The 22,996-nt window shown below is 38.1% G+C and overlaps 1 long non-coding RNA gene across 1 annotated transcript in view; it reads left to right on the forward strand.

The window, feature by feature from the left end:
* Positions 1-2,403: 2,403 nt before the first annotated feature.
* Positions 2,404-22,996, forward strand: part of LOC308695899 — a 670,325-nt gene continuing 649,732 nt past the window's right edge. Inside the window, exon 1 of the long non-coding RNA XR_014030760.1 lies at positions 2,404-2,869. This is a non-coding gene — a long non-coding RNA (uncharacterized lncRNA). The remainder of the gene's footprint in view (positions 2,870-22,996) is intronic.

The raw sequence follows: 22,996 nt of genomic DNA on the forward strand, positions 1-22,996 counted from the left end.
GCGGTCTGAATCCAGACTGAAACTTTTCATAGATGTCATTTTCTTGCAAGAAAGAGCCCAGTTGGGCGGACACAACTTATTCTAGTATTTTAGACATAAAAGGAAGATTTGAAATAGGTCTATAATTTGCTAGATTATGTGGGTCTAATTGTGGTTTCTTAATGAGAGGTTTTATAACTGCCAGTTTAAATGTTCTTGGAACATGACCTAAAGATAAAGATGAGTTAATAATATTGAGGAGAGGCTCTTCCACTACAGGTAACACTTCTTTCAGTAGTTTAGTTGGTATAGGATCTAATAAACATGTTGTTGTTTTAGATGAAGTGATAAGTTTATTTAACTCTTTTTGTTCTATAGTTGTAAAGCACTGTAATTGTTCTTGCGGGGTGATAATTGAGGCTGAATTATAAGGCGCGATTGAGGATTGAACGTTTACAATTGTGGTTCTGATGTTTTCTATTTTCTCAGTGAAGAACTTGATGAAATCATTACTACTAAACTGTAACGGAATATTTTGTTCAGGAGGCATCTGTTTATTTGTTAGTCTAGCCACGGTGTTAATTAAGAACCTAGGATTGTTTTGGTTGTTTCCTATTAGTTTGCGGAGATGCTCAGCCCTGGCCGCTTTTAGGGCCTTTTTATAACGTGACATACTGTCTTTCCATGCGATTCTAAAGACCTCTAAGTTAGTTTTTTTCCATTTACGCTCTAAATTACGGGTTTCTCTCTTTAGAACATGCGTAGTATTGTTGTACCATGGTGCTTTACTTTTTTCTCTGACCTTTTTTAATCCAATGGGTGCAACAATATCCAATGTTCCAGAGAGAATGGTGCTCATAGTGCTAGTTAATTCCTCAAGTTCATCTGTTTGTTTGGGTTCACTGAGCAGATGAGACAGATCAGATAAGCAATTTGAAAAATTATCTATGGTGGATGGAAGGATTGTTCTGCCTAATCGATAACGCGGCGCAGCATGATATATTACAGGAGTACGTAATATGCAAGTTACCATATAATAGTCAGTGACATCGTCACTTTGTGGAATGATATCTATATCGGTTGGATCGGTTCCATGTGATATAATTAAATCGAGTGTATGATTAAAACGATGAGTTGGTCCAGTGACGTTTTGCTTGACCCCAAAGGAGTTTAATAAATCTGTAAACGCAGCGCCTAACTCATCATTTGAATTATCTACGTGGATATTAAAGTCTCCAACAATTAATGCTTTATCGAAATTAACTGATAGGTCTGAGAGAAAATCTGCAAACTCTTTTAGGAAATCAGCGTAAGGCCCAGGCGGTCTATATACGCTAGCCAAGGCTAGCGATAATAGGGATGTTTTTCGAACATCTAAGAGCGTAATATTTAGTACAAGTACTTCAAATGAAATAAACTTATAGCCCGTTTTCTGAGTAACATTGAGAATATCTCTATAGATTGTGCAACACCGCCGCCACGACCAATCAGACAGGGCTCATGCTTATAGGAGTATCCTGATATAGGAGTATATAGACAGACAGACAGACTGATTAAAACGGCACTGATTAAAACGGCCGATTTTGTCAAATAGGGTGTCAAATTTCATTCGACCTCCCCTCCACTAGTTGGCAGACATGTCATACTTCATCCCGACTCAAAAAAACGTCATGCTTCTATACAAAATCTTCGAGTTAGAGCGCATTGGATCAGTGCGAACAAAAGCGGAGCTAGTGTGCGAGTGAGCCATTTTATCAGAGCAATATTGTCAACGTCAGCGAGTATTTGCATTAGATTATTATTAGTATTATTATTATTATTATTATTATCTAATGGCATCAATAAAGCTGAAGTGTTGGGTCTTCTATTCGCGGATCCTGATTCTAAAGGGGAATATCTGCCTTCAGAAGATGACGGTGATTCTGAAAGTGAAAGTATAGCCCTAACGTTACACCAAGCACAGACGGTGAATCCTTTGCCCAATGTATATGGTCCTTTGTCCAATGTCAGTGGTGGGAACAATGTTTTCCCGGGATCGGAGTGTTCATCGTGAAGTTAGCAGGCGTGTTAGTGTTGTGGGGAACGAGGCGGGAGATTTTTACCGCTCTTGCCGTAGCTTTGTGACCGTGTGCCTCTCCGCAATCGCGGCGACAGTATTGTGGTGGAGACTTTGTCTGCCACTGGGTATGTTAGACGAGGTCGAAGTATTCATAGGACAGTTAGGGGGCAACGTGGAGGCAGGGTGGGGAGTCGCAATGACAATGACAGTAGTACGAGCTGTGCACGCTCGGCGCGCGTGCGAGGCAGATCTGGCCGCGCCCACGCTGCTCGTAGCAGGAGCAGAGGCGGTGGGACACGGGGCAGAAGCTTGCAGCAATCGAGGAAGGAAAAGATGTTGTAGCATAAACGACTCTGGGTAAATGCGAATTAGCTCAAGGATATAGGGAATTTTGGAAATATTAATAATCATAACTCATGGTCATAATAATTCAGAAATCGCATGTACATTTACTTTATCAATTATCGAGATTACCTTGTTCTGTAACTGGTCTGGTCATCAATCATTCGTCCAGCGAATAAATGTAAGATTATCACAGTTAAGAAGGGGTATCTATTTACAAACTCCAAGAAAGTTTATCTTCTGGCCACGAACATCAAACTTTCTGAGTTTATTAATTAAAACTACTCAATGTAGTCTATAATATCGAGCTTGTAGCTAGATCTTTTGTTTCATTGACTTTATAAAAGCGGGCTTTCAAACACAGAGACAGTTAAAGTATACATGGATTTTAATAAATGTAAAACTAGAGATTATATGAGCTACAAATACAAATGTACGTAAAAATACAAACAATAAAACAAACAAACATTTAACCAAACAAGAACATACGTGATCAGAATGAATGAAAGAGAGAAAGAAAGAAGGATATAGAGAGAAGGAAAAAGCTAGTAATTATTACATACAGAAACCTAAGTTCACGAGACACCTGGAACAGCTTTTATCAGATAAATATACTTGCGAGTTTGTCATCTGTTCGGGTGATGCTGAGAGGCAGGAAAGCGCGGACGGTGTCCTGTTTCTGCTGCGTCTTCCGGTGTCGCGGGAAGTTTAAAAAGGCTCACTGAATGTAACGTTACCGAGAAAGTTCAGATTCAACTCCCGGGCAGGGAGAGGTTGCAAATCTTGGTTGCAAAGGACGCAGCTACGACTCGAACATGTGTTCGTTCGATAGAGAAGGCCAGGGCCTCCTTCAGATGTTCCTTGGAGAAGCGCTGCGCCGGGGAGAAGAGGAGGAAGGGTGAGAGATCAGGGATGAGAGAGAGGTGAAACAGGGTCTCTTGCTTTTTAAAGACATCTGTTTACGCCCTGTTTTTGTGACAACAGCAAATCAGATCTTCTGCTCTGAGGCGGGAAGCGGTTTCTTTGTTTGTGAAAGAAACGCCTACTTTTACTTTCTTGTGAGAGATCGAAAAATAACATTCATATTTAGAAATATGGTATTTCCTGGAATAAATGCATATTATTGTACTTTACAGTCAAGATTCGACTCCGACAAGTTTTTCCCATTACATTGACACCTCGAATGACGTTTTTGCATGAAAGAAATACAGGGTTACATAATTTCCTCATAATCACTAGCATAGTGATTTTGATTAACATAATAACGTTGCATAGATACCTCAGACATTATCTGGCCAATTATACACACATAAAAATACATATCAAAAACATTGTTATTGGATCACATGTGTGGAAATGTCTGGAATGTTGGCTTGCAGAGGAACTGGATGAGCTGCAGCTTTGGAGTCATAAAAGTTTATGACCATGTCGAGTTACAAGACACTATTAAGGGATTTTCTTTCAATGAACCTTCAGAATTCAAAATTTTACTCTAGCAAACCACACCTCTATTATAAGGTAAACTAACCACACATGCATAATGGAATTGTACATATATTTAAAAGAAATATTGCTTATCCTGAGTTACACACAAAGGTTGGTCTCTTGGTGTGTGTGTGTGTGTGTGTGTGTGTGTGTGTGTGTGTGTGTGTGTGTGTGTGTGTGTGGAGTATCTGGAATGTCTCGAGTCTTGTCACGTGATTCAAAGGCATGGGGGTTTTAGAGGGGATTCTCCAAAAACAGGGTTCCTTTTGTGACTCTAATGTCCCTCTGGGGAGCCACAAAGATGCAATTTTGACCGTTCATGGTAGACTTAGAGGCACCATGAACAGACTCGTTGTCTAAGGAGACAACGAAGGATGTGTTTGGAGATCAGGATTTACTACTTTGAACAGCATGTGACCGCATGTCATAGTCATTGTCGCTACAATGTCAAAGAAAGAGCAAGGGTGAATGCATATTATATTACACGTATAAGTAAGCCCCATTTGCTTTACACAGCTGAAATTTGGGACATTTGAGTAACATAATTATGACAATGAGATTGTACGTAGCACCATTCAACCATTTAGGCCTAGACTATATGCTATTTCTCAGAGGTCTGTCTAATGTCATGCAATTTATTATTATTCAGTAGAGACTACGGAATAATGAAATACAAATTATTAGGCCAGTCTTTGATTCAATCAATTGCCATAATCATTTCAAATAGAAACTTTTTGTTTTGTTTTGTTAAGTTAACGATTGTTAACGCTATCACCTAAAAGTAATTACAGTGCTAACCTTTTAATCTGATGTAGTATGGGGTAACACTATAGAGTACTGTTCCATCATTAATGAATAACTACACAATAACAAACGAGTAACGCTATATTAACATTGTATTAGCAACTATTATCTAACAAAAAACTCTGAATAATGAATTATTAAGTAATAGTGCTTAGTTAAATGTGGTAGTTCACTATTAGCAAATAAAAAAAAAAAATTTTCATCTACTTGGTAAACCAATAGTAATGACTCAAATATTAGGCAAGGCAAGTTTATTTATATAGCACATTTCATACACAATGGCAATTCAAAGTGCTTTACATAGAAGAAATTAAAAATAATAAAAAAGAAATAAGAATAATTAAATAAAATAAAAAAATAAAATACAGTACAGTACAGTCGGACGAACATTGGCACAGTGCTCATTCAGTAAATGCACAGCTAAACAGAAGTGTTTTGAGTCTGGATTTGAAAGTGACTACTGTAGGAGCACATCTGATCTCCTCTGGAAGCTGGTTCCAGCTGCGGCTGGCATAATAGCTAAAAGCGGACTCGCCATGCTTTGAGTGAACCCTTGGTATTTCTAGCTGATATGATCCTAATGATCTGAGTGATCTGTTGGGTTTATATTCAGTGAGCATATCTGCAATATATTGAGGTCCTAGGCCATTGAATGATTTATATACCAGTAATAATACTTTAAAATCAATCCTAAATCTAACTGGGAGCCAGTGTAAAGACCTGAGGACTGGTGTGATATGTTCATATTTTCTGGTTCTGCTCAGAATCCTGGCGGCAGCGTTCTGTATGAGCTGCAACTGTCTTATGGTCTTTTTGGGAAGGCCAGTGAGGAGTCCATTACAAAAATCCACCCTGCTGGTGATGAAAGCATGCACAAGTTTCTCTAAGTCTTGTCTGGAAACAAAGCATCTAATTCTTGCAATATTTTTCAGATGATAGTATGCTGATTTAGTTATTGCTTTGACATGACTACTGAAACTAAGGTCTGACTCTAGAGTCACACCAAGGTTCCTGACTTGATGTTTTGTTGTTAGACCCCTAGAGTGAAGGTATGAGTTCACCTTGAGAACTTCATCTTTGTTTCCAAACGCAATGACTTCAGTTTTGCCTTTGTTTAACTGAAGAAAGTTTTGACACATCCAACTGTTGACTTCATCAATGCATTGGCACAGAGAGTCAATGGGGCTGTAATCGTTAGGCGATAGGGCTAAGTAGAGCTGTGTGTCGTCTGCATAGCTGTGGTAAGCAATTTGGTTCTTTCTCATTATTTGGCTCATTGGGAGCATATACAGGTTGAACAGGAGTGGCGCAAGAATTGAGCCTTGAGGGACTCCGCATGTCATGGATGTCCACTCAGACTTATGGTCTCCTATACTCACATAATAACCTCTCCCATCTAAGTATGACCTGAACCATTTTAGGACTATCCCAGAAAGCCCCACCCAGTTTTCCAGCCTGTCAAGAAGTATGTTATGATCAACAGTGTCAAATGCAGCACTGAGGTCGAGTAGTTCCAGCACTGATAATTTGCCTAAATCAGTATTTAAGCGAATATCGTTTATTATCTTTATGAGCGCTGTCTCTGTGCTGTGGTGTGGTCGGAAACCAGATTGAAAATTGTCAAAGTATCCATTCGAGCATAAGAATTTGTTCAGCTGATTGAAGACAACTTTTTCAATGATCTTGCCTATGAAAGGAAGATTTGAGATCGGTCTATAGTTGCTTAATATGGTCTTATCCAGATTGCTCTTTTTCAGGAGGGGCTTGACAACTGCAGTTTTCAGGGAGTTTGGAAAACTCCCAGAGAGAAGTGAGGCATTTACCACTTCTAGAAGATCTGCTTCTAAACTGTTTAACACAGTTTTGAAAAATGATGTGGGAAGTGTGTCAAGAGCGCAGGTTGATGTTTTAAGGTGCTGTACGGTTTCTTCCAAAATTTTGCCATCAATTTCTTTGAAATCAGACATAGTAACTACTTTTACAGGTGGTCTGATCTGTCTGACCCCAGCGCAACTCAAGGATGTGCTGATCACCTTTCTGATATTATTGATTTTCTCAGAGAAGAAAGAAGCAAACTCACTGCACTTGCTGTCTGAGAGCATTTCACTGGGAATCTGGCTTGGGGGGTTTGTCAGTCTCTCTACAGTAGCAAAAAGAGTACGTGTGTTGTTTAAATTACTGTTTATAATATTTGAGAAGAAAGTCTGTCTAGCTTTGCCTAGTTCCATATTGAAAGCATGGATGCTGTCTTTGTAGATGTTATAATGGACTACAAGTTTTGTCTTCCGCCACATGCGCTCTGCTTTTCTGCATTGTCTTTTCATATTTTGCACTGTTGTTGAGTTTCTCCAAGGTGCTTTTTGTCTGCCACTTTTCTTCCTGTCTTTAACAGGAGCAATTTCATCAATTACACTTTTAACTTTTGAGTTAAAAGAATCAAGGAGAAAATCAACAGAGTCTGCAGATATGCTTGGTGTTAAGGATATAGCCTTCATAAATAGCACACTAGAGTTCTCATTTAAGCATCTCTTCTTGACAGACACAGATCTAGCTTCAGTGGCAGGAGAGATCAATATATCAAAGAAAATACAGAAATGATCAGACAGTGCTACATCCTTAATAACAATCGATGAAATGTTTAGACCCTTACTGATAAGTAAATCTAGAGTGTGTCCACGATTGTGTGTGGGTCCATGTACATGCTGAGTCAGATCAAAAGTTTTTAAAACAGTTTTGATTTCTTTTGCCATATTGGTTTCTGCATTATCTATGTGAATGTTAAAATCCCCAGCAATGGCAAAACAGTCAAACTCTGAGGTAATTGTTGATAACAGTTCTGTAAAGTCCTGAGCAAAGGCTGGAGAGTATTTTGGAGGCCTGTAAATAATGATAAGTAAAATGCGTGGAGCACCTTTTAACACAATACCCAGATATTCGAAAGACAGGTAATTGCCAAATGATATTGGCTTACATTGATAAATATCTTTAAAAAGAGCAGCTAGACCCCCACCTCTCTTAACAGCTCTGCAGACACTCATAAAAGTAAAGTTAGGAGGGGCTGTTTCATTGAGGATTGTTGCACTGCAGCTGTCTTCTAGCCAGGTTTCATTTAGAAGCATAAAATCCAGGTTTTTTGTGGTTATTAAGTTGTTGACTAGAAGTGATTTATTTTTAAGTGACCGAATGTTAAAAAGTGCTAACTTAACAGTCTTACTTTTCCCCACAGCAATATTAGTTTGACGTGTAATAGGCACCAGATTAGTTGGGTTTGCTGTACGGCTATTGAAGGCCTTAGACTTTCTATCATGTAATAGAACAGCAGGAGAGAAAGATACAGGCACACTGGGTTCCCGCTTGTTTTGTAAACATTTGATAAAGTTACTGTTATCATAGCGGGGACCCAACACACATCACTGAGAGCTGGTATCAGTTGTTTTTGGTTCACCTCGAGCAGATGGAGGGGGTGTGGGCCGAAGAGCTCTCACAGGAGGAGGGGGAGGGCGAGGTGGGCCTGCAGGCTTTGGTGGTAATGGTGCCTGTCTTTTTTTGGTTGGTATCTGGGGGCTTGCAGCAAAAGAGTGGGATAGTTTGGTTCCAGCATACACCAGTTCTTCCATTTTCTGTGAGAAGCACAGAAGTGGAGATGCTGGAGAGAGGGAAAAAGTGTCTGGTGAAAGGGGCTGTTGCTCTGGTGTTATCGGAGGCTGTGATATGCTGTCCTGGCTTCCCTGGCTGTTTTCCAGGAAGTCGTCCTTGGGTGCTGAATCTTGGAGCAGTTCTGATATGTCTGTCTGTGGTGAGCTCTGTGGGCAGGGCTCAGCTGAGATTGTGTCCGTGAGCCGAGGTTGTTGTGGCGGAGTGGTGTTATCATTGTCCTTGTGTGATATGTCAACCGCATGTCCATTTTGCTGCTGAAGTGAAGTCCTGTGGTCATTCATACTGTTTCCAGGTGTGTGTGTGTCGTTCAGATTGGCACACACTGCAGAAGGATGATTGAGGGAGAAGTAGATATTGTCCTTTAGCACTCTTGAACCAAGTTTGTTTGGGTCCATCCCGATGAAACAGTTGTCTCTGACTCCAGAAAAGATTGAAATTGTCAATGAAGTTTACTCCTTTTATATTGCAGGTTTTTTTGCAGCCATGTATTAAGCCCAAGCAACCGTGAAAACCTGTTTGTTCCTCTTGCTGGGAGTGGTCCACTGATGAATGTTTGAACTTTCAGTCTTTTAAGTGTTTCAAAAAGTTCATTGAAATCCTTCTTAAGGAGTTCTGACTGCTCTTTATGAATATCATTCTTCCCCACATGAATGATGAGTCGATTTGCAGTCTTATGTTTCATCAGAATGTTCTGAAGTTCCCTGTTTACATCAGAAGTTGTTGCTTGTGGAAGGCAGCACGTAGTTGTATCCCTGCTGCTAATGTTTCTGATTATGGAGTCCCCCACTATCAGAGTCCTGGGCTCGGCTGCGCTCTGAGCTGAGTGCCGCTGTCTGCTCGACCTTGAGCGCCAGTTAGCATCAGTGTTAGCTACTGCCCCATTTAGTCTGTGTTCGATCACATTCATCACATTTGGGGATTCCTCATTTACATTCCTTAGTACTTCAAATCTGTTCTCAAGATGTATAGGCGGTGGTAGGAGACCAGTGTTTGCAATCCTTGTCAGAGCTGTATCTGGGGTAGAGGATGCTACTGCGGCAATATGTGATGCTCGTGACAATCTGATGTCTCGAGTGCCTTTGGGTCTCGCTCCCTGTTTGTGCCATCGATTAGTAAGTCGTTTGGCTTGTTTGTCTACCTGTCGAGGAGCGCTAGTTTCATGGGACTCACCGGTATGCTGAGGGTGTCGATGAAGAAGCTCTGTTGTGTGCTCCGTCTGGTTTGGTGGTCCCGTAAGTAACTTTGTTTCAAGAACTGCAATCCTTTGTAAAAGTCTATGGCAGTTGGTGCAGCAAGTAGATTCCAGAAGAGGCATTTTCTCTTATCCTTGAGGCAGTTGTGTTTTCCTTTCCCGGAATATAAGCTGGTCGGGTAAAAGAATTATGCGTTTTTGTAGTAATCCAAACTTTGTCGTATGAGCACTGTGCTGATTTGCTGAAGTTAAAATTAGGTGATAAAAGGAAATAAAATATTAAAAAATAGGAGATAAAATGTAAAAGCGATAGAGCAAAGCTCGAAGCAGTAAGCAAGAGCGTCTGAACAGTAGCTGAGCAAGAAGTGATCTCCTTAACAAACCATTCAGAGGGATTTAACTACTTGGAACAGTATTTTTATGTGAAAAGCTTAATAACTCCTTAATATTGCATGAAGGTTTTAGAAAGGTTTTTACTTTATACTACTGATCCAGATTAGCTAATAGTGAACTATCACATTTCACTAAGCACTATTAATTACTAATTACTTAATTAGAGTTACTTTTAAGTTAATAGTAGTTTATAGAATGTTAATAGTACATTACATATTTGTTCCTGTGTAATTATTCATTAATGATGGAACAGTATTCTAAAATGTGACTGGAATATGTACGAATGCTGTCTTCCTAATGCCTTCCCTTTTTATATTATCCAGAGTGCACTCATTCAAGTCATTCACCATCCATCCCTGAAAGTACATTTAGTCCAATAACTATGTGCAACTATGTTCTTTATTATTATCAATGCCTTTTTTCACCAATAGAACAAAACCAAACGTATAGTTGATGATGAAATTGTAGAGACAGTTGAACTCGTAAAAACTCGTAACTCATCAATTACGATGACACTGTCACACATAAGGAGGGCTTCTGGGGACAAGTGTGCATTGCAAACACCAAAAACAATTGATATAGACTGAAAATTATATTTAAAAAGGTGAGCATTTCTTTGTTTCACTGTCTGTCTTTCAAAGCATGATTCCTGACTTCAAATTATTACAAATTACACACACACACACACACACACACACACACACACACACACACACACATACACACACAGAGATAGAGAGATATAAAACACCTCTTGCTGATGATCACCAGTTATGAAGGTTGTTATATTGAGTTTACAACACCTTATTTTCTTATAAAAGTTTCTTGTAATTTCTCATAAAAAAACGCAGCAATGTTATATGTTTGCTAGGCATTATATATATATATTTATTTATTTTCAATATCATACACACAGTCACAGCAAGACCTAACATCCCCTTATCTGTACTTTTTGAGATTAATTTTATACACCATGATTATAAATTTTGTCAAAGCACAGCTAGAATATTCCCCATCTCCACTGCGGTCTGAGGCCAGTGATACTGCTGCTGATGACCATGGACACAGATCTCCAGAGCTAGTTAGTCGTGTGCTTTGTAGTGTACATGAGAATACATTTCATTCATTCATTGTTATAGGAGTAGAAGATTTGTCTAAACTCTTTAAATCATCTAAATCAACAACGTGTAATTTTGGTGTGTGTGATGCAATCTTTACCTGGCCAATCCTACATGAAATTAGATTAGTGTAAAAAAAAACATCTTTACAGGACAGATGTTGCAGTAACATTGTATTTTTTCATTAGGGGTCCATTAGTTATCCATCTGATGAAGATGGATTTATTAAAAGTCCCGTTTTCAGTGTGTTTTTGAAGCTTTGATTGTGTTTACAGTGTGCAATATAACATGTGTTCATGTTTTGCGTGTAAAAAAACAGTATTTTTCACACAATTTACTTATCTGTATACCGCTGTTTTCACTGTCCTAGAAACGGGCTGATGACTTCCTTGTTCTATGAAGTCCCTCCTTCAGAAACACATAACGAGTTCTGATTGTGCCAGCGGTTCCTGTGTTATGATTGGACAGCAGCTTAGCGCACGTTGCCCGGAAAGGTCATGCCTCTTACCATAACGTGGAGATGCATGCGCTCAGTGTTATTGTAAACATGTCTTTAATATTACCTTATCAATTTGAGCCGGAATCAGACCCGGAGAACATAGATGAAGGGGATCGATTAGAACCTGTTCAAGCACGACTTTTGGAGGATGTTTCACAATGGTAAGCTGTTTATTTAGTAATTGTCATACTTTTACGTTTGGCTGTTACCTTGAATTGGTTAAATTGTAATGTTAAATGTTACAAACTGTTATAAAAGCTTGTGTTATATGGTTTTGTCCATCTGTCGAAGTAACGATGGTGTTGTTGAATTTTTAAAATAAGTGCACTGTTTATTCCTACCTTAGTTACACGTTAGCACGAGTTTTGATTAGTAATATATGTTTTATAGGTGTACATGTGGTAACTGTGACAAAATGCCAACGGAGGTTTAAAACATCTGCTGCAAAGAAATACAAAAAGTACTGTAACACCTCCTAATTAAATAATTTTTTGTTGTGTATAGTTCTTTTGAAATTGTTTTCATCCAAACAATTTTATATAAATAGGCCTACACTTTATTTTCACCATGAATATAGCCTTAAAGGAACACTCCACTGTGTTTGAAATAGGGCTTATTCACATTCTTTCATACATTTAGATAGATGGGTAAATGCATTTTTGTCTCAGTGCATGCATTGTTTTAGTTTGACAGGGTCGGCGCTAGCTTAGCTTAGCACAATGAATGGAATCCTTTGTTGCCAGCTAGCATGTCCTGAGTAAAAGTGATCAAAAAAAAAAAAAAAAACCACGTAATTACTTCTTGTGGCCTGCGTATTCACAACGAGTGCAAATAGCGATGCAGATTAACACTAGGTGATTTCCTAGGCAGATATTGATTTGGGACTATATTATGGGGAAGCACAGGCGAAGCACGGCTACTTAGGCAAAGCACTGCTACTTGGGCGCAGAGATATCACGTAACACATGAAATCCCACGACTTCTGTCAACATACCGGTGAGAATAGTAGCTGCCTGGCTATTTTCCCAACAGTACATGAATGGCGATGAACATGGCTGATTTTGTGTGAGCCAGAACCATACCTATATACAAGAGTTTACAGAAAATGAGTGGAAATAGAACGACAGGAGGAGGTTGCGATCGCTCAACAGCCCGAGGACGTGAGGATGAGAGCCAACACGAACTGGTGGTGTGAATGTGGGGGAATATGCCGACTGAAATAGAGTGTCTGTGCTGTGGCGAGTGGGACAAGTTTCTGCCATCGATAACCAGGCTCAACGCGTCAGATCAAGATGAGCGTGCCCGCAGTTGTGTCACAGCTACCGCGGATTTCACGGCGTTGATTCATCCGGCAGTAGCTACTCGATTTTTTTTTCCGGTGTGATAAAGTGAACAGGAAAAAACGCCCCACGCCAAATAGACCAAATGGACAGCTGTCCACAGAGTAAGTGATTATTTTAAACATGACAAATGTATAGTAAACTGCTTGTAGCCTTCTACTCTCTAGTTGTTATACTAAAACTCCTGAGTCAAAAGAACCAGGCTAACTCGGTGAGAGAAATATAGCTAACTTAGCCCTCAGTCATTTCATTTTACAGGTAACGATAACAGCGATTTTTATTTTAGTTTGGTTGTTCATGCTAAACAGGTTGAATTCAACATGAGGTTATACTAGAGGAGGCTAACGTTATTTGAACCGTAGTCTATATACAGCTTCTCAGCATCTATCTTATAACCGAATAAAGACACAGATTAACATAAGGAAGAGTAATAAAAGACAACTTACATGTGCACTTTGTTCTGCCTGTGCTTTGAAAATAGATGGGATGGGGACAGCCGTATGTTTGCTGTAACTGTAGCTGTAACTTCTCAAAAAAAAAAAAAACAATCCAAAAGCAAAGACACTCTGTGCAGGTCACGCGCGTTGTTCTTCTGTGTTTTGACTCGTTGCACACCGGTATGTTGACAGAAGTCGTGGGATTTCATGTGTTGCGTGATATCTCTGTGCCCAAGTAGCAGTGCTTCGCCTAAGTAGCCGTGCTTCGCCTGTGCTTCCCCATAATATAGTCCCAAGTCAAAATCTGCCTAAGAAATCACCTAGTGTTAATCTGAATCGCTATTTGTACTCGTTGTGAATATGCAGGCCACAAGAAGTAATTACGTGGGTTTTTCAAAAAATTTTTTAGCACTTTTACTCAGGACATGCTAGCTGGCAACAAAGGATTCCATTCATTGTGCTAAGTTAAGCTAGCGCCGACCCTGTCAAACTAAAACAATGCATGCACTGAGACAAAAATGCATTTACCCATCTATCTAAATGTATGAAAGAATATGAATAAGCCCTATTTTAAAAAACGGTGGAGTGTTCCTTTAAAAGCTGCCATGTTGTGTAAAAGAAATCGTTGCCATGCATTACAATAATTTATTTATTAAAAGTTGAATGTTACGTGACTGCACATTAAATTATTACTGCCTCACATCAATGTATAGGAAACGCAACTCTTCATCTTCTCCGTGGGAGCGCAACAAGACCACGCCCCCTTTTTTGTGTATTCCTGAGGGCGGAGGTTAGTCAAAAAACTGTTCTAGTGACGTCATTAAAGCAGGAAGTAGAGGGATGTAGTCCAAACTGACCGTTCGATGTAGGCTTTGAAAGGGGACTTCTGTTAAATAAAATATCTCGCTTGGCATTAAACTTTGAGCTTTATAATTTTACAGGTATTATTTATGCTCTAACAGCAACATTACACACTAACTAAAGATTGAAAAATGGGATCACGAAGAACAGGACCTTTAAAATCCGCCTACCAAAGAACCCATCGTTCTTTTTCATTGAAAGAAACGAGTGGGACAAACTGAAGACTAAAATTTTTATCTAATATTGTTTTTAGTATTATTACTTTTTATTAATATTCATAATCAATAGTATTATTCATCGGTAGTATTATGTATCTGTGTTATAATTTTTATATACATTTATAATCATTTGTAATCAATTGTACTTTGTGAATCATGGAGGAGAGACTTTGTGAGACTTTGAGTGTGTTGGAGTTAGACTGAAATGTATGTGCAGTGTTTTCACCAAGCATAGCATAAGGAGATACATTGTTAATGGGAACCACATGTTTCTCTGGTGATGTACTGTTTTAGTTACATTATAATCATGTGTTTCACATCATGTGTTTTCCTGATAATGCAGTTTTCTGGTCAACATATACAATAACTGATAGCCTTTGTCTATGGCAGAGAGGTGACGAGATGTTGACTAATGGTATAAAAACCAAGCCCTTCTGTCCGAAAATCAGGAAGATGACTGAGAAGCTGAATCAAGACCTTCGTTTTATTCATGGTCACTTTCTCCTATGTCTTATATTAAATAAATAAGAAATCTCTTGGCAAAATCACTGGTGTCTGCTTCCATGAAATCAAGCAACAGGGGAAAGCAAGATTTTTAAATCAACACAAACTAAAGCAACATAGAAAAAAAAAAGCTTTAAAGGACTACAATGGACCAATGTAATAGCGAAAGGACTTAGTACCGTACATCCGTACTGCTCCATCGCTTTTAAAAGGCACAGACTGAAAGGTTTGGGTGTGATGTGACCAAGTCCTGAGTTCTCCTGTCTTGGATACTGTAGGTTTGAGGATTGCCCCGTCACTGTAACAGTTACTGTTGATACTGAAGAGAACCTCAAGGCTACAGTAGAGTACCAAGGTGGACATTGCTATCACAATTTAACAGAATTAAAAAGAAGGCCTGTAAGAGCAAATGACAGGAACACACTGGGTCAAGACTTACAAAGGCAACCCGCACGAGCCATGTTTCTTGACAAGTTGTATAAAATCCCTGATGATGTCATGGAGTCTGGCTGTAGGGATGAGGCTCCAAGTCACGATGTCCTCAAAACAATATCGTGGGAAGCACGTCAGAGAAGCCGGCAGCACAGCAATGAGGTAATAAGTCTTCAAATAATGCTAAAATAGAAAAAAGACAGTCCTGATGAGGTCCTTCAAAAAATCATGCTTCAACCAAAAGGGGTTTTACTGTGGTCACAAAGGGGAATTGAAATTTATCAGGAGCGATGCCGGGAGGACACTGTGTATCTCGATGCCACTGGCAGCATCATGCGAATAGAGAAGGGCTCTCCTCCTTTCTATGTTTATGAGTTGGTGGTCAGGAATCCCCAAACAAACTCATCCCCTTCACCTGTTGCTACTTATCTGACCTGTGACCACACCACAGCCTCAGTTACTTATTTCTTAGAGGCGTTCCAGACTGATGTGGCAAGGCACTTTGAGAAGGAAAGGTATGAGGTCACCCATCATGATCCTCTGCGATGGGTCGATGGTGTTAATGCAGGCTATATGCCTATCATTTGCCAAGAAAAATCTACAAGACACCATTAACCACTACTACAAGATAGCCAGTGGAAAAGGAACAAAGGAAGATTTTGAGGTGCCCATTCTTCATCGTCGCCTTAGCCATGTCATGAAGAATGCCAAGGAAATGTGCACAAAGTTGTAAGTACCGTACATTAACAAAGTAGTGTTCGTGACATTCCTTTTTTAGTGACAGTTGCTAAGTGTCTGCAGAACTTTATACAGACTCTATGTGATGAATGACCTTTTATTAATGTGCTAGCACAAAAAACACCATGCCACATCTGTTTTCCTCATACCAAAACATAAGAATGGCACTGCCAATGTGAACTGGTCTTTCCAAAATGCACACAGTTTAAAAGTCTCTTGGCAGTGTGGCCTCAGAGTTCCCCTACATCGGCTCTGTCTGTGAAATGCTGAGAATACTGATGTGTTCAATACATTTCCAATAGAGCAGCAAGTATTAATAAAGGGCAGATTGGATATAATATGCACAAGTTCTGAAATTGTATTGTTACTGTTACATTTTACATTGCAGTACATCATTTTGTTCTTGAACCTAAATTATTATATTACATTCACAGTGCGCCAAACCACTACCATCTGGCCATGCATGTATTTGGTTCCCTCACAACTGCAAGCACTTTAACAGAACTAGATGACATGGTTCGAAGTGCTGCAGTTGCCTTCTCAAGTCCATCCAGTGGGGCCGATGTAGAGAAACACTGCAAAAACCTGCAGAGAACAGGGAAGACATTGGATGTGACTACCAACTCCAAAATTGATGCTGAGGACTTGAAGGTAAATGACAAATCTAGTTTTACATTGTAACGTTTATGGTTTTATTTAAACAAAGATGTGAAGAAATAATTCTATTAGCAAGTAAATTTACTTTAAAGAAACAGTAATTAAGTGAAATTTCTTGCATGAAAATGTACTTAGGATAAATGTCTTAGGGAGAGCAGCTATGTTTCAATGTGCTTAAAGTCTTTGTTACAGCAATATATATTTGAAATTAATACTATATTAACACTATTTTAATACTAATACAATAGTAGGACAACATCGGAACAACAAGCCCTTTTGTCAGTACAGAAAGTAACTGTAGTGAGTTTTGTCTGTAAAGACTAACTAAGTTTATTTACACAAAAAATAATTAAGTACCTGCCACTCAAACAACACAACACAGCATCATTTAATAGAATAAGACAAAAAGAAATATGAACACAAACTGCAGCCTGTAACACATACAACAGTATGGTAACAATTTTGGCAGCATTTTTAAATAACTGTTTATAACTGTAATTTTCCCTTGTTTATGAAGGGCTGATGTCTTCTATTGAATTGTGCCTGAAGTCCTAGAGTTTACAGACACACCTCTAATAATAACAACACATTGTTACATTACATTTAGGACATTAAAGGAGCCAACAAATTTGCAAAACGTTGCAAGGCAATTATTTCAAATGCTCCACTGGACAGGAATGGAGAGCACGATGTGTCCTTCTGTAAAGGCCTTATCAATCACCTCAGCAAGTATCTTCTCCCATATGCTGGATTGTGGACCGGGAAAATGCTAGGTTTGCCATAATTAATCAAAATATCGCTATTCGGATAGAAAAATCTGGGTACGTTTTCTGAAAATACATGGCTTCTTTTCTTTTTGTACAAAGGTGACCTTGGACGACATGGGACGGGACCTCATTACGAGCAGAGCACTAGGAGATATAATGTCCTGAGAAAGCTCAAAAGACAAGTTATTATCATACATTTATCACAACATGACCTCTGTCTCAGTACTATTACTGTGTTTAAATGAGAAATTATGTTATGAATTCACCTGTTTTTTATTTCTTGCTCAGAACATAACAGAGGACAATAAAACACATGGGGAATCATGGAAAAGAGCCAGTGGGACTTAAAGCACATTCGTTTCACTTCTGGACGGCTCACTAGGCTTGATGACTTTGTGGCCCGCTATCAAACAAGTCACACCGCTCTCCTGAAGGAGTATGAAGAAAGGTTTGAATACTTTTAATAAATGTGTCATTGAAGATATGATGGGTACCAGTTTTTATGGAAAACTATATATACAGAACATTATATTTTGTATGTCATCCCATTATATGTACTGATATCTAAAGCAGCTCTACAAAGTTATTTTAATTCTCTTTATGAAGACACACAGAGTGGACGAAGAAAAATGGAAGGAACGCCAGCAGAAAAAGAAGGGGAGATATGTAACTCCACTCCGCAAGCCATTTGTTTTCAAAAAATCAAACAAGAAGGTATACTTTTAACGTAATACTGTGATGCATTCTATAGAATTAACAGTAACAATCTTATTCTTAATATAACACTTTTAGTTATTCTGCAGCCAAGGAAAATGCAGCCTATCTGACATTTTACTACTCATAGACATCTTACAGCCAACCCCCAATTTCATCAGTTAATTTTCTTTTATTTCATACACTATACAAGTCTTTACTTAATACTGTTATACTTCATTTTAAGAAAAACAATTAATGCACCTGAAACATGGAGTCTTGTTAAACAAAAATATTTTTAAAGGGGTGATTTTGATTTCACATTTCTAACTTGCTGTTTGAGCTTAAACAAAATCTGCAAAAGTTACAACGCTCAAAGTTGAAAGCAAAGGAAAATATTTGCTTTTAAAGAAATCGTTTTTAAGGACTAAATCAAACGGCTGGTTGGGACTACATGACATTGTGACATCACTAACCCTAAATTTACATAAAGCCCGCCCCCGGGAACACTTTAATAATGTTTTCAAAAAAGCAAATTAAAAGACAAATGGAGAGACTGTTAAATGAGGCTCCTTAATAATGTGATCTGTTTTTAAACACACTGTTGATAGGTTGAGACCTCAGTGCCTGTGGGTCCCATTGGAAACCAAAAGTCTTCACCACAGCCTAGTTCATCCCTGCAGGAGGACCATGAAAACACTTTGGATGGAGAGGCTCTTGTACATGGGGATATCTCAAACAAACCCCAGGAACCATCCAAGACATCATTAACCACACAACGTCAAGTAAGAAGGGTTTCTAGTATCAAACGATCTAACTGATAGTAGTAACTTTTAAAGGTTATTATTTGTATGACAAGTAAAAAGGAACAATATATTTGTTAAAAAAACAGAAAGACAAAAAAATGTATACACATTCAATGTATATTTATCAATGTGTAAAGTTTGGTTGAAATGTATGGCATGCAGCTCACCTCCTTGTGGAAAAGAAGGGACGCAGAGGTTGTGCTTTCTGTGATCCCCACCCAAAACACAGGACAAACCATAATTATTCACCACAAAGAGCTCCGTACACTTCAACCGCACCGGTGGCTATATGGCGAGTTATAGTGTGCATCTCATTCTCTTAAAAATGAAGTTATACAAGCTATATATACAATATTGTGATTAGTAAGTAATTGGTAAGTACTGATAATGTGTCAAAGTTAATAGTTTTTAATGAGGTTAATTTAATTAATAATTAATTAATAACTACCTCAGTCCTATATTTACTATTACTTGTTGATTAGTTAGTCTAATTTTCATATTATTAAATAGTGTTAGCTTAACTGTTGATATAGAAGTAATCATTTGTCCTGCATTACAGATACCAATTAATGATGGGCAATTATTGTAATGTTTTATCATAAACATGGTTATTTACCCATGTGTTTTTTGGGAATGTGTTTTTTAGTTTAAAAATTAAAATGGATGTAAGACAACACATTAAAAAATACTAATTTTCACAAATTACAGCAAATCTGACTGATGTTACAGGGTAAATTGCAGTTTTAATTGTGTATCCTTTTAATTGAAACATATTATGTTTGATGTCCTCTTAACAGTGTATTTCTAATTTATAATGCAACTTAAAATAAATAAAAACATTTCCCCAACATTCCTTATGTAGATAATTGAAGGCCTGTTTCATCTTGCTGTCAATCAGCTGGATGGGGAACTCCATATACATTCTCCATCACTGCACAGCATGGGGGATTCTGACTGGGGCCAGCACGCAGATTGAGTTTGTCAAAGGTGATCACAGTGGCTGGACTATAGTGTGAAGATGCAAATGTGTGTGTGTGTTTGCAGGGACTAATATTATAAGGCTTACACATGAAAAATAATACATAATCTATTGCAAAATTACATAACAAATTTGCCTGCTTTCCATCTTGCTTTAAAAAGGTAAATATACTTAATGATGGTTTAAAATGCAAAGGTAATTATTATTTATCTTCTTCATTAGGTCACTTGAACAATTACCAGGCAATTGTTTCATTTGTGAACATCAATAAGGTCCACTGGAATTTCTGGTGAGTAGCTGAATGAGATCTGTCATTATTTACAGTGTCTGGAATATTATTAAAAGATGTACATTCTCCCCACTTTTCATTTTCAGTACATAAATGTGGTCAACCACACTGTGTATCTGGTAGATCCCTCAGAGAAAGCTGATTCCATTCATGCAGCCAAAAAATTCAGATATTCTTTGTATGACTCATTACATCCTCAAGCCACATTCTATGGCTATTTGCCTGTAGTTTTGCAGCACTGAAGAGATTTCGTTCCCTCCCTACTAATAAGGGGTCCACCTCTCTCCATTTCAATTGTTTAAGGTATACTTTAAGGTGTTTATACTGTTAGTATAATTTATAATCCATATATGTTTGTTTTTCGTGGTGCATGTTAATGCCCATAGGGTTTTATTACTTTGTAATCTTTTTCATATGGACATTGTGTAATATTTCTTTAACTAATGGATGTTGAACTCCCTCCAGCTAAAGAATTTATCCCAGTAGCATAAGCCCTAAAGGTTGGAGCATGACATAAATTAACCTAACAATGAGTGTCTCCTGATTAGGGGCATGCAGATGATGTTAGGGTAGCATGCTACATTTATTTAATATTATTTAATTTACCGACCAGTTTGCTTAAAGGGGACCTATTATGCAAAATTCACTTTTGTATGGTGTTTGGACATAAATGTGTGTTGGCAGTGTGTGTACACAACCACCCTACAGTGATAAAAATCCACTCACTCCTTTTTTTTTTTAATCCCCATAAATCATAAGCAGTCTCTCCAAACGACCCGTTTTCAGAATGTGGCCCCGCCCACAGGCCCCGCCCACGAGTGTTGACTGACACTGACGTTATAACTTAGACCCGCCCTGATCGAGTTCACTGCGAGTTGTACCCAAATTATATCATTTTTTATGTGACTTTAACTACTTTATTAAGACGTTGAAAAAAATTAACAACAAGAAAAGTGTCAAATTTTTTAAATTATATGATATTTTGTTGAGCGAAGTGTAATTGGATTAATACGTCCTTTTCTTTGTAGGACTACTTAAAATGTATCTATTGTCTTCCTTCTTTATGTTTTTGTCATCCACTGTCATTTCATTGTTATGAATGTTCAATTGAATTGTATTATTATTTGTTATTTGATTGTTCAACTGCAATAAAAAAAAAATAAAAAAAAAGTTCACTGCGAGTTGTACACATCCGCCATTGCTGCAGCAATGCACTCACGAGAAGCGTCGAAGCATCTCCCAAGCGTTGAAGGTGTTGTAGCTGGATGTATTCATTCACATAGCTCTTTATTTACTCTTGAAATCTGCCAGCCACTGAAGACGAGGGGGATTCATTTTTTTTTTCAAAGAAAATGCTCCCTCAACTCTACAGAAATGTATGTAAGTTACTTATGCACTTCTTATACTGTTTACTCAGCTCTAACAGCGATTTTCTGAAGAAAAACTGATGCTTCATCTTTTGTGTGACATACAGTAAACTTTATTGAACTCATCAGTATATTTTGTGTCATCATTCAGACAATTAGATCGTCAGACGGAGTCCTACAGCAGGCTTGCATTAATAGTGTATACAAGCAATGCCAAATAGGTTATAATCGTAATTAAACTAAACTATACCTTTTCCAACTCCACACAGCATATATTCTCTGACTCTGTAGGCATTTTTATGGTCGAAATGAACACCATTCAGGGCTCGCAAAATTTCTAAATCGCTGGTAGCCCTTCGGGCAGGGCAGGCACTCTTCAGATTTTGGTAGCCCGAAATGAATTTTACTAGCCCATATAAAAAGACTACAATTTTTAATGCAGAATATTGGTTAGGAGTCAAAACAATGAATCAAAAACTTTTTCAAAACACAAATATCAACAAATATGCATCTGGTTCTAACTGAACTGAAATCTGTGTGACCAGTATGGAACATGAATCAGTCATGTCTGTGGCTCAGCCCCCAATGAGGGTATGATAAAAAATAAGTAACTCTTTAGTTTAGGGTCTAATACTCACTATTAACTTGTTTCAATATGCAGGGTTTTTTCATCACTGAGGTCCCGAATGTGAGGTAGGCTAGTCAGGGGGGTTCGGGGGCACCCCCGAGAAAATGTTTATTTCTCTGATCTACATATGTGCATTTTAAGATGTTTTGAAGGCCAAAAAAAATGGATAACAATAGCTTTAAAACCATGTAAGTGGGCAGCTGATGATTTTTCTCTCCTCATCAGCATCACACTCCTATTCTCTTTGTTTTTATCTTGCTCTGTCTCTTCCCCTCCTAAAGCTGAGCCTTGACTGATATAGGCTTTTCATTTTTGTCTGTCAGTTAAGTAAACAAAGGGTCAACTGATTGATTTATGAATCATTTTCTCAGATGCATTAATTTACTGAAAGCTACTAGGAAAGCTAGGTAGCCTAACTAAGTTTATTAAATTCATTCACAATATGTTCACATTATTGATCTTATTCCTAATACAGGGCCGTAGACAGGGCTTTATAATCAAAGAGGTCCTACATTTAAGGTTATTAGGGGGTTCAAATTTTTTATTTCTCTGATATATGCATTTCAAGACGTTTGAAGGCAAAAAAAGGATAAGAAATAGCTTTAAAACCATGTTAGCACACATCACTCTTTCTTTTTCTCTCAGTCTCCTGTCTCTTCCCCACCTAAAGCTGAACTTTTTTAATTTACTGAAGGCTACAAATTGTATATTAATTCTCAACATGTAACTTACACATTCATTATTAATCTTGT

This window comes from Scardinius erythrophthalmus (genome assembly GCF_964197995.2).
Source record: "Scardinius erythrophthalmus genome assembly, chromosome: 9".
In the NCBI taxonomy this organism is placed as follows: domain Eukaryota; kingdom Metazoa; phylum Chordata; class Actinopteri; order Cypriniformes; family Leuciscidae; genus Scardinius; species Scardinius erythrophthalmus.